Source organism: Vulpes lagopus, chromosome X (genome assembly GCF_018345385.1).
Source record: "Vulpes lagopus strain Blue_001 chromosome X, ASM1834538v1, whole genome shotgun sequence".
Classification (NCBI taxonomy): domain Eukaryota; kingdom Metazoa; phylum Chordata; class Mammalia; order Carnivora; family Canidae; genus Vulpes; species Vulpes lagopus.
Window position 1 is genome coordinate 55,745,833 of NC_054848.1, and position 13,227 is coordinate 55,759,059.

Consider the following 13,227-nt stretch of genomic DNA (forward strand, 5'->3'; position numbering starts at 1 on the left):
AGCCTACCTGTATATGTGCAGGTTGGGGTGTTCAGTTATGCAGGACAAATCACAGAAACCTTTATCCATACAATACACTAACCCTTTATCAGTTAAGTCAATTTCAAATATCTTCTGCCATTCCATATGTTGTTTTTTAGTTTATTCTTAAGGGTTTCTTTATTAATTTAAGAGAGAGAGTGAGTGCGAGAGAGAACACAAGCAGGGACAGAAGGAGAGGGAGAAGTAGACTACCGTCTACTTTGAGCAGGGAGCCCAATGTGGGACGATCCCAGGACCCTGGGATCATGGCCTGAGCCAAAGGCAGATGCTTAGCTGACTAAGTCACCCAGATGCCCCTTTTGCCTTTTAGTTTTGTTGATTATTTCCTTCACTGTGCAGAAGCTTTTTATCTTAATGAGGTCCCAATACATTTTTGCTCTTGTTTCTCTTGCCTCTGGAAATGGGTCTAGTAAGAAGTTGCTACAGCTGAGGTCAAACATGTTGCTTCCTGTGTTCTCCTCTAGGATTTTGATGGTTTCCTGTCTCCCATTTAGGTACATTTCTAATTTATTCTTGTGTATTGTAAGAAAGTGGTCCAGTTTCATTCTTCTGCATGTAGCTGTCCAGTTTTCCCAACACCATTTGTTAAAGAGACTTCTTTCCATTGGTTATTCTTTCTTGCTTTGTTGAAGATTAGTTGACCATATAGTTGTGGTTCCACTTCTGGGCTTTCTATTCTGTTCCATTGATCTATGTGTCTGTTTTGTGTACCAGTACCATACTGTTTTAATGACTACAAATTTGTAATGTAGCTTGAAATCTGGAATTGTGATGCCTCCACCTTTGTGGTTGCTTTTTCAGGATTGCTTTAGCTATTCAGAGTCTTTTGTTGTTCCATATAAATTTTAGGATTGTTTGTTCTAGCTCTGTGAAAAATGCTCGTTGTATTTTTGAAAATTTCACTAGAGAGGCTGAACAAATTTGAGCTGCCAGGAGAAAGAATCAGCATACTTGAGGATATATCAACAAAGATTATGCAATCTGAAGAACAGAAGGAAAAAATAATCGAGAAAAATAATAGAACCCAAGAGAAATGTAGGACACAATTTAGAGCTTCAACTCATATGGAATGTGAGTATCAGAAGGAGAGTAAGGAGCAGAAAATATATTCAAAGAAATCATGGCTGAATTCACCTCAAATTTGATGAAAAACATTGATCTAGATACATACAAAGAAACATACATGATCTATATACATCAAAGAAACTCGGTGATCTCCAGGTAGAATAAACAGAGATCTACACCCAGAAGCATAATAGTAAAAATATTAAAAAGCCAAAAATAAACAGAACATCTTGCAAGCAATATGAGAAAAATGACTTGTCATGTACAAGGGAACCCAAATAAAGTTATTAGCTGACTTCTGTTCAGAAAAAAAATGGAGGCCCAAAGGAAGTGGAATGAAGAGACAAACGAAAAAATAGACTCTTAAATACAGAGAACAAACTGGTGATTGCCAGAAGGGAGGTTGGTTGGGGGTGGGAATGGGTGAACTAGATAAAGGGGATTAAGAGTACACTTAACTTGGGGCACCTGGCTGACTCAGGAAATAGAGTTGAGACTCTTGGTCTCAGGGTCATGAGTTGAAGCCCCATGTTGGACATAGACCTTACTTTAAAAAACATAGGTAAAAATTTTTTTAAAAGAGTACACTTGGGATCCCTAGGTGGCGCAGCAGTTTGGCGCCTGCCTTTGGCCCAGGGCGCGATCCTGGAGACCCGGGATCGAGTCCCACATCGGGCTCCCGGTGCATGGAGCCTGCTTCTCCCTCTGCCTGTGTCTCTGCCTCTCTCTCTCTCTCTCTCTCTGTGACTATCATAAATAAAAAAAATAAAAAATAAAAAATTCTTAAAAAAAAGAGTACACTTAATTTGATGAGCCCTGAAAAATGTATAGACTTGTTGAATCATGATATCATATACCTGACACTAATATAATCCTGTATGTTAATTGCACTTGAATTTTTTATTTAAATTCAATTTGCCAACATATAGTATAACACCAGTGCACTTCACATCATATGCCCCCCTTATAATTGAATTTTTAGATGAAAAAATAGAGTAAAAATAATTATAAAACATAATATGATTCCATATGTCTCCTTTCTTAACTGATCTAAAAATCAATTGTATAAAACAGTGTAATTGTGTTGTTGGAGCTACAGCATATAAAAGTGTAATATATTTGATAATAACAAAATTAAGGAGGTATGCAGGAATGAAGCAATATTGAGTTAAGGAAATAATACCAAATGGTAACTCAAATCCACAGGAACAAATGAAGACCACCAGAAGTGGTAACTTACAAGATTAATATTATAAAATATAAATATCTATTTTCCTCTCGCCTTCTTTAAAAGATATAAAATTATATAGAGAGATTTGAGATGATGGCGACCGAGTGGGAGGACCCTAAGCTTGTCTAGTTCCACAAGATAGATAGATAACTATCAAATCATCCTGAATACCCCAGAAATCAACCTGAAGACTGACAGATCAAATTCCACAATTAAGAAGAAGCCGTAGAAGACACATCAAAGAAGGTAGGAATTGCATAGACATGCTTTAGGGGAGAAACAGATCGTGGGTGCTGCCAAAGGGAGAGAGCTATGGTTGCAGAGAAAGGCAAGAGAAAGAAAAGAAGAGGGAGGGAGGGAAGTAGGGAGGAGAGAAGGAGAGAAGGGTGATGAGAATGCATAAGGAGAACATTTCCTCAAAGCCATTGATTGGGAAAATGAAAAGGGCTTACTTTCTTGAGTTCTTACAACCATTAGGGCTTAAGGACTGGAATTTTAAAGAGCAGCAGGCTTGACTGGGATGGAGCCATGAGAGCACTGCCCTACTCCTAGATAGAAGGAGGCAAACAACCAGGGAGGGGGCAGATGGCATGGAAGCAGCAATCTGAAGGGCACTTGGGTGCACAGAAGGGAGATTATTTGCACTTCCTGGAGTGTGTCCATGAGAGGTGGAGTTCAGGGAGATTCCTCTCAAGGACAAAGGAGTTGTTTGGCACCATTTCCTTCCCCCAGCCTTCACCCATATAAAACAATTAATAATAAACATAAAGGAACTCATTAGTAATAATACAATAATAGTAGGTGACTTTAACATCCAGTTTACATCAATAGATAGATCATCTAAGCAGAAAATCAACAAGGAAACAATGAGTTTGAATGACACACTGGACCAAATGGAATTAACAAATATATTCAGAACATTCCATCCTAAAGTAGCAAAATACATATTCCTTTCACATTCACATGGGATATTCTCCAGAGAAGATCATGTACAGAACAGACCTAGGTCACAGATCAGGCCTCAATCAATACAAAAAGATTGAAATCATACCATGAGTCTTTTCTGACTGCAATGCTATGAAACTTGAAATCAACCACAAATAAAAATTTGGAAAGACCACAAATACATAGAGGTTAAGCAATATGCTACTAAACAATGAATGGGTTGACCAGGAAATGGAAGAAGAAATTTTTTTCAATACATGGAAATAAATGAAAAGGAAAACACAATAGTCTAAAACTGCTGGGATGCAGCAGAGGCAGTCCTAAGAGAGAAGTATATAATAATACAGGCCTACCTTAAGAAGCAAGAAAAATTTCAAACAACTTTACCTAAAGGAGCTAAAAAAAGAACAACAAAAATTAAAACCAGCAGAAGGAAGGAAATAACAAAGACTAGAACAAAAATAAATTATATAGAATATTTAAAAACACAATAGGACAGATCAATGAAACCAGGAGCTGGTTCTTTGAATATATTAATAAAATTGATAAGCCTCTAATCAGACTTATTAAAAAGAAAAGAGAAAAGGCCCAAATAAATAAAATCACAAATGAGAGAGGAGAAATAAAAACCAACAACACAGAAATACAGTTATAAGAGAAAATTATGAAAAACTATATACCAACAAATTGGACAACCTGGAAGAAATGGATAAATCCCTAGAAACACATAAACTACCAAAACTGAAACAGGGAGAAATAGAAAACTTGAACAGACCAATAACCAGGAAAGAAATTGAATCAATAATCCGAAAACTCCCTACACACAAAAGTCCAGGGCCAGATGGTATTACCAGTGAATTCTACCAAACATTTAAAGAAGAGTTATTACCTATTATTCTCAAACTATTCCGAAAGAAAAAAAATCAGAAAAGGAAGGAAAACTCCTAAATTCATTCTAGAAGGCCAGCATTACCCTAATACCAAAACTAGATAAAGACACCACACACAAAAAAAGAACTACAGGCCAATATCCCTGGTGAACACAGATACAAAAATTCTCAACAAGATGCTAGCAAACCAAATCCCTACGACCCAGCAATTGCACTGTTGGGGATTTACCCCAAAGATTCAGATGCAATGAAACGTCGGGACACCTGCACCCCGATGTTTCTATCAGCAATGGCCACAATAGCCAAACTGTGGAAGGAGCCTCGGTGTCCATCGAAAGATGAATGGATAAAGAAGATGTGGTTTATGTATACAATGGAATATTACTCAGCAATTAGAAACGACAAATACCCACCAAATCCAACTATACATTAAAAAGAATCATTCACCACCATCAAGTGAGATTTATTCCTCAGTAGCAAGGGTGGTTCAAAATTCTCAAGTCAATCAACACAATACACCACAGTGATAAAAGAAAGAATAAGAACCACATGATCCTTTGAATAGATGCAGAAAAAGCATTTGACAAAGTACAATATCCATTCATGATAAAAATCCTCCACTAGTAGGGTTAGAGGGAACATATCTCAACATCATAAAGGCCATATATGAAAAAAAAAAAACACAGCTAATATCATCCTCAATGGGGAAAAACTGAGAGCTTTCCCTCTACGGTCAGGAATAAGACAAGGATGTCTATTCTCACCACTGATATTTAACATCATACTAGAAGTCCTAGCCATGGCAATAAGATAACAAAAAGAAAAGGCAGCCAAATTGGTAAGGAAGAAGTAAAATTTTCACTATTTTCAGGTGACATGATACTGTATATAGAAAACCCTAGAGGTGCCTAGATGGCTTAGTTGGTTAAGTGTCTAACTTGTGCTTTTGGCTCAGGTCATGATCTAATGGGTCATGGGATTGAGCCCCATGTCGGGGCCCCCACTAAACAGGAAGCCTGCTTGAGATTCTCTCCCTCTGCCCCTCCCCCAACTCTTTCTTTCTGTAGAATAAATAAATAAATCTTATAAAAAAGAGCACTCAAAAGACTAACAAAAAATTTCTAGAACGGATATAGGAATTCAGTAAAGTCACAGGATACAAAATCAGCATACAGCAATCTGTTGCATTTTTATACACCAATAATGAAGCATCACAAAAGAGAAATCAAGGAATCAATTCCATTTACAATTGCACCAAAAACCATAAGATACCTAGGAATAAGCCTAACCAAAGAGATAAAAGACATGTACTCTGAAAGCTATAAGAAAGTGATGAAGGAAATTGAAGATGACACAAAGAAATGGAAAAACATTCCATGTTCATAAATTGGAAGACTATTATTAAAATGTCTGTATTACCCAAACAATCTACACATTTCATGCAAACCTTATCAAAATATCAATAGCATTTTTCACAGAGCTAGAACAAATTATTCTAAAATGTGTATGAACCACAAAGACCCCAAATAGCCAGAGCAACATTGAAAAAGATAAGCAAAGCTAGAGGCATCACAATTCCAGACTTCAAGTTACATTACAAAGTTGTAGTGATCAAAACAGTATGGTACTAGCACAAAAATAGACACATAGATTGTGGAACGGTATTAAAAAATCCAGAAAAGAACACACAGCTATATCGTCAACTAATCTTTGATAGTGAAGGAAAGAATATCCACTGGAAAAAGGCAGTTTCTTCAACAAATGGTGTTGGGAAAACTGGACCACTTCCATATACCATGCACAAAAATAAATTCCAAGTGGATTAAAGAATAATCCTAGAAGATAACACAGGTAGTAATCTTTGTGACATCAGCCATAGCAACTTTGTACTAGATATGTCTCCTGAGGCGAGGGAAGCAAGAGCAAAAATGAACTTTTGAGACTTCATCAAGTTAAAAAGCTTCTAGGGACTCCTGGGTGGCTCAGCGGTTGAGCGTCTGCCTTTGGCTCAGGGTGTGATCCTGGAGTTCCGGGATCTAGTCCTGCATCAGGCTTCCTGCATGGAGCCTGCTTCTCCCTCTCTCTATATGTGTTTCTCATGAATAAATAAATAAAATCTTTAAAAAAGGATAAAAAGTTTCTCTGATTAGCAAATGAAACAATCTACAAAACTAAAAGGCAGTCTGCAAAATGGGAGAAGGTATTTGCAAAGGACATACCTGATAAAAGGTTAGTATCCAAAGTATATAAAGAATTTATAAAACACAACACCCTAAAAACAAATAACCCAGTTAAGAAATGGGCAGAAAAAATGAATAGACATTTTTCCAGAGAAGACATCCAGATGGCCAACATACACATGAAAGATGCTAAACATCATTTATCATCGGAAATACAAATCAAAACTGCAATGAGACATCAACTTGCACTTGTGAGATTGACTAAAATCAATAACACAAGAAACAACAGGTGTTGGCAAAGATGTGGAGAAAGGGAACTGTCTTACACTGTTGTTAGTAATGCAAACTGGTGCAGCCACTCCGGAGAACAGTATGGAGGTTTTCTAAAATTAAAAAAAAATTACCCTGTGATTTAGCAATTGCAATACCAGGTATATACCCAAAGGATACAAAAGTACTAATTCGAAGGTATACATGCACCCTGATGTTTATAGCAGCATTATCAACAATAGCCAAATTATTGGAAGTGTGCAAATGTCCATTGACTGATGAATGGATGAAGATGTGATATATATGATGGAATATTACTCAGGCATAAAAAAGAATGAAATCTTCCTATTTTCAATGACATGGATGAAGCTAAAGTGTATTACGCCAAGTGAAATAAGTCAAAGAAAGATAAATACCATATGATTTCACTCATGTGGAATTTAAGAAACGAAACAAACAATCTTGGGCCTGGGGGAGAGAGAGGCAAACCAAGAAACAGACTGTTAACTATAAAAAACATACCAATGGTTACCACAGGGGAGGTTGATGGGTTGAAGGGTTAAATAGGTAATGGGGATTAAGGAGTGCATTTGTTGTGATGAGCACTGGGCATTGTATGTAAGTGTTGAATCACTAAATTCTACACCTGAAGTTAACAGTACACTGTATGCTAACTAACTGGAATTTAAGTAAAAACTTTAAAAAATGGAATTCAAAAGTGATGTCACTTCCATGACTAGTTTACAAAAGATTGTTACTCCTGTTTTGCTAGCAAACTATTACTTTCTCAGCTTGCACATTTTCATAAAGCAAGCTGCCAAATTGGAGAGGTCTAGATGGCAATTGACAAAAGGAAATGAGGCCCTCACTCCAATAACCATGAGGAATTTAATTCTAGCACCAACCATGTGAGTTTGAAAGCATATCCTTCCCCCTTGGAGCCTTGAAATGCCCAAAGCCCCCTAACAACTTGGCTGCAGCATGGGAGATAACTTGAGCCCCAAGACCCATCTCAGCTGTGCCTGAATTCCTGACCCACTGAAACTGTGCAATAGTAAATATGTGTTCTTCTAAGTCAAGAAATACCAAATTATATGAAGTAACAAAAAAAATGTATTGTTGAGTTTTTAACAAATACAGATAAAAGGATTTAAAAAGATATATTATGCCCACAGCAGCTATAAAAAGCTAGAGTAACTAATCTCAGGGAAAAAATAAGAATTTAAAATAAAAACTATTACTAGAGTTAAAGAGGAGCGTTTTAGAATGAGAAAAGGATCAATCCATCAAGAAGGTATAACAATTATAAATATATATGCATTTAACAACAGAACCCCAAAATACACGAAGGAAAAACTGGCAGAATTGAAAGCAGAAATAGATAATTTAACAATATTTTGAACACTTCAATACACCATTTTCAGTAATGCATAGAACAACTAGGAAGATCAGCAAGGAAAAAGAAATCTTAAGCCAACCAGACCTAACACATCTATAGAACTCTTCATCCAACAACAGAATGCATATTCTTCCCAAATACATTTAGAACACTTTCCAGGATGGACTATATGTTAGGTCATAAAACAAGCCTTGAAAAGTTTAAAAGGATTCAAATCACACAAAGTATATTCAATGACCAAAATGGAATGAAATTTGAAATCAGTAACAGAAAGAAATTTGGGAAACTCACAAATATGTGGAAATTAACACACTCCTTTAAAAAAAATTTTAAGTGTTTTATTCATTCAGAGAGTAGATTGTGTTCCACATGTGCCAAGGTCCACTGAATTCGACAAGTTTGTGAACATGGATGTGTGTGTAACATCATTGGCACTGAATCAGTTTGGTTTCAGAAAGTGCCAATAAGCTGGATAAGATGGCATCATTAGGCAGAGCTTGACCTGTACAGTCTTTTAGAAGAGGATGATAGTGTCCCAGTTACCTGGCAAGAATTCTTTCCAGAAACAATGGGAATCATCTAAGAATCTCCTCTTATTTTCCTTTCTTTTCCATAAATTAATTACAGCTTACAAAATTAATTCCTTTTTAATCAAGTCAGTGTCTAACACAATGAACCTAAAGACTGAGTATCCAGTAATGTTTCAAACACTGTTTTCAACGAATTTACAACATTTGGTATGCTTGTAATTGTTGTGATTTAGAGTTATTTTTTCTTCTTAAAACATGATAATGTTTACTTTTTAATAAGCAACATCACTGCAAAGTTACAATAGGATCCCCTAGGAACAAAATAATTTTAAAACATGAATTCAGTTATTTATCACAACAATCCTATGCAATAGGAACACTATTATCCTAACTTTATAGTAAACTGAAATATAACGAGATTAATAATTTATTCAAAAGCATCTTATTTGTCTAAGGATAAACTAGAGATTCCTTAGATTTTCAATCAAGATCCTCCATAATCTGGCCCCAAATGCCTTTTTAAAGTTAGATCTCACTCCTAACTGAAAATATTAGAACCTACCACATCTTCTGCTTCTTGCCTATAAGCCTCAGTCCCACCACCGGCCCACCCAAGATGCCCTCTTCCTTGCCCTTTGCCTATCTGGATTTTCCCTATTACATAAAATTCTGCTCTAGTGTCAGCTCTTCCATGGAGACATCTCTGATCATTCTCACCCAGTGGCATTCACAAGACAACCGACTCTTGCCAGTACTACCTTGTAACTTCTCTTGACATAGTGCCTTATATTGTCATTTAAATAAATAACATACTCCTAAATAACCAATGGGTCAAAGAAGAATCACAAGGGAAATTAAGATTTTGAGCTGAAGCAAAAGGGATATACAACATACCAAAAGTTATGGGAAGTACAAAAAAACAGAGCTTAGAGGGGAGTGTATAGCTGTATGTGCCTATATTACAAAAAATAAGAAAGACCTCAAATCAAGTAATTTAATCTTCCATCTTAACACACTAAAAAGTGAAGAGCAAACTAAATCAAAAGCATACAAAAAGAATGAAATATGAAATTTTAAAGCATAAATTAATGAAATAGGGTGCTTTGATGGCTCAGTCGGTTAAGCCTTTGACTCAGGTCATGATCCCAGAGTCCTGGGATCGAGTCCCACATAGGGCTCCCTGTTCCACGGGGAGCCTGTCTCTCCCTCTATCTCTCCCTCAGCCTCTGCCTCTCTCTCTCTCTGTCTCTCATGAATAAATGAATAAAATATTTTTAAAAAGAAATTAATGAAGTAGAGAAACAAATGATAGAGATAATCAACAAAACCAAAGTTGATTCTTTAGAGAGATCAACAAAACTAACAAACCTCGTCTGACCAGGAGAAAAAGAGGACTCAAATTACTAAAATCAAGAATAACAGATGAGACCCATGTAGAAATATGAAGAATTAATACTGTGAACTTAATTTTTACCAACAAATTGGACAACTTTGATAAGGTGTACAAATTTCTAGAAAGACAGAAATTACTGAATCTGACTCAAGAAGCAAAGGAAATCTGAACAGATTGATCATAATTACAGAGATAGAATCAGTAATATAAAACTTCCCACAAAGAAAAACCTAGGCCCAGATAGCTTCACTGATAAATTTTACCGAACATTTAAAGAACTGTTACCAATTCTGCACAAATACTTCCAAAAATAGAAGAGGAAGCAGCACTTGCAAACTCATTCTATGAGGCCAGTATTTGACACCAAAACCAAAGACATCACAAGAACAATATTATTCAGCCATCAAAAAGAATGAAATCTTGCCATTTTCAGTGATGTGGATGGAACTAGAGTGTATTAGGCCAAGCAAAATGAGTCAGTTTAGAGGACAAATACCATATGATTTCACTCATATGTGGTATTTAAGAAACAAAACAGATGAACATAGGAAAAGGGAGAAAAATATATAGAGAGGATAACCTAAGACTCTTAACTACAGAGAACCAAGAAATTGCTGAAGGGGATGTGGGTAGGGGGAATGGGCTAAATGGGTAATGGTATTAAGGAAGGCACTTGTGTTGAGCACAGGTGTTTTTTTTTTTTTTTTTTTGAGCACAGGTTTTATATGTAAGTGATGAATCACTAAATTCTACTCCTGAAACTAACACTGTATGTTAACTAATTAGAATTTAAATAATAACTTGAAAAAAAGAAAAACAAAAAATATGGATAGACAAAAAATAAAAATAAAATGAAAATGAAAAATAAATAAACTTAATTGTTTCCTTTAAAAGCCTTATCTCCAAATACAGTCACACTGGGGATTAGGGCTTCAACATATGGATTTCAGGGTGACACAATTGAGTTCATAACAAGCACTTAAGGTAAATATAGGAGTTAATCTTCCTGACCTTGGATTAGACAAGGCCCTATTAGATATGGCATCAAAAAGCATAAGCAACTAAAGAAAACATAAGCTGGAATTTATCAAATTAATAACATTTCTGCTTCAAAAGATCTCTTCAAGAAAGTTAAAAACAACTCAGAATATGTTAGAAAGTATTGACAAATCACATATCCGATTAAGGATTTGAATCTATAACATATAAAGTACTCCCCAACTCAATAAGAAAGATAACCTCATTTTATTTTATTTCTTTATTTTTTTAATTTAAATTCAATTTGCCAAAATATAGTAGTACATCATTAGTTATTGTACTACATCCAATGTAGTTTTCAGTAATTAATCAGTTGTGTATGACCTAATTTTAAATGGTCAAAGAATCTGTATTGACATTTCTCCAAAGAAGATGTTTAAATGGCCAATAAGTACATGAAAAAATGCTGAACATTATTAGTCACTAGGACCAATGCAGATCCCGATAATGAGATACCATGTCACACCCCCTACGATGGCTATAATCAAAAAGACAGAAAATAACAAGTGTTCCTGAGGATATGGAGAAAATGGAATCCTCATACACTGTTGGTAGGAATGTAAAATGGTGCAGCCACTTTGGAAAATAGTCTGGCAGTTCTCAGAAGATTAAGCAGAATTACCATACGGTCTAGCAATTTCACTCCTAGGTATATGCCCAAAAGAAATGAAACAATATTCGCTCAAAAGCTGTGTATATCCATGAATGTTCATAGCAGTATTATTTATAATAGCCAAAAAGTGGAAACAACCTAAATATCCATCAACTGATAATTGGATAAATACGATGCATTCACACAATGGAATTTTTTTAGTAATAAAAAGATGAAGCACTGATAACACTCTACAACACGGATGAACCTTGAAAACATTATGCTAAGTGAAAGAACTCAAAAATGAAAGGCCATATATTGTATGATTAGTATGTAAACTGTGGAACTTCTTTGCAAAATAATTTGGTAATGATTATCAACATTTAATACACACATAGTAAAGTATTTAGGGAGAAGTATACTGATACTTGCAACTTACTTTGAAATGTATCAAAAAGATGGATTGATGGATAGATAAGTGATAGAAAAGTATGGTAAAACATTAATACTTGGATCCAGATGATGTACATACAGATGTCCACTGCAAGATTTTGTCATTTTTTTCTGTTTATTTGAAAATGTTCATAATACAATTTGGGGAAAAAATAATACACATAAATCTGTGACTCAGCAGTTCTAATAATTTACCTTGGGAAAAAAAAAGAATTTACTGAGGAAACCTTGGGAAAAAGAGAATTTACTTGATACACTGGTACATCTGCACAAAGGTGTATATATATTCATTACAGCATTGATTATAGTGATGAAGCATTAGGTACAACCTAAATGTTTTCAGTAGGAAAATGGTTATATGATTAGCCATTTAGTAGAATGCCATATAGCCATTAAAAAAATAAGGCAGGTATCTTTAAAATTGTCTCTAAGATATACATGGAAAAAAGTTAGATACAATATACAATATTACTCTTTGATGACTTTTATATATGCATAGTATTTCTCTGAAAGGATAGAGGAAACTGGTGAGACTAGTTTCTTTCAGAGAGGAGGTTTGGCAAGGGAATGATATAATTCTGGGTAGGAGAAAGACTTTCACAATATGCCTGTTGGCATTTCTTTACAGGGGTTGGGAGGACAGGACAGGGAGGGGAGTTAGTTTTGTTTTGTTTTGCTTGAAAGGAGTTAGTTCTTTTTTAAAGATTTTATTTATTTATTCATGAGAGACACAGAAAGAGAGGCAGAGAGAGACAGGCAGAGGGAGAAGGAGGCTCCATGCAGGGAGCCGACGTGGGACTCCATCCCGGGACTCCAGGACCTTGTCCTGAGCCGAAGGTGGCGCTAAACTGCGGAGCCACCCAGGGATCCCCAGGGAGTTAGCTTTTAAAGAAAATGGATCATACTGTATATATTGGGAAGCAGTATAACGTCTTGGTTAGGAACTCAGTCTCTGAAGTGAAACAGAAGTTGATAGTTGAGTCCCGCTTCATTATTTATTAGTTAAATGATCTTAGGCAAATATTTAATCTAAGCCTCATGGAGAAAATACAGGTACCCACCTCTTAGGGTTGATGTAAAAATTAAATAGATAATTCATGCAAAACACTCCATTTGTAAGCTATAACTATCTTTGTATAACTTATATTTAGAATAATTATAATTTTATTACAAAAAGTATAGTTTTAAGTTTTCCTTAA

At 35.5% G+C, this 13,227-nt stretch overlaps 1 protein-coding gene across 6 annotated transcripts in view; it reads left to right on the forward strand.

Annotated features, from left to right (window-relative positions):
* Positions 1-13,227, forward strand: part of PHKA1 (phosphorylase kinase regulatory subunit alpha 1) — a 171,899-nt gene that overhangs the window by 15,794 nt on the left and 142,878 nt on the right. The gene's annotated exons all lie outside the window — the stretch shown is intronic.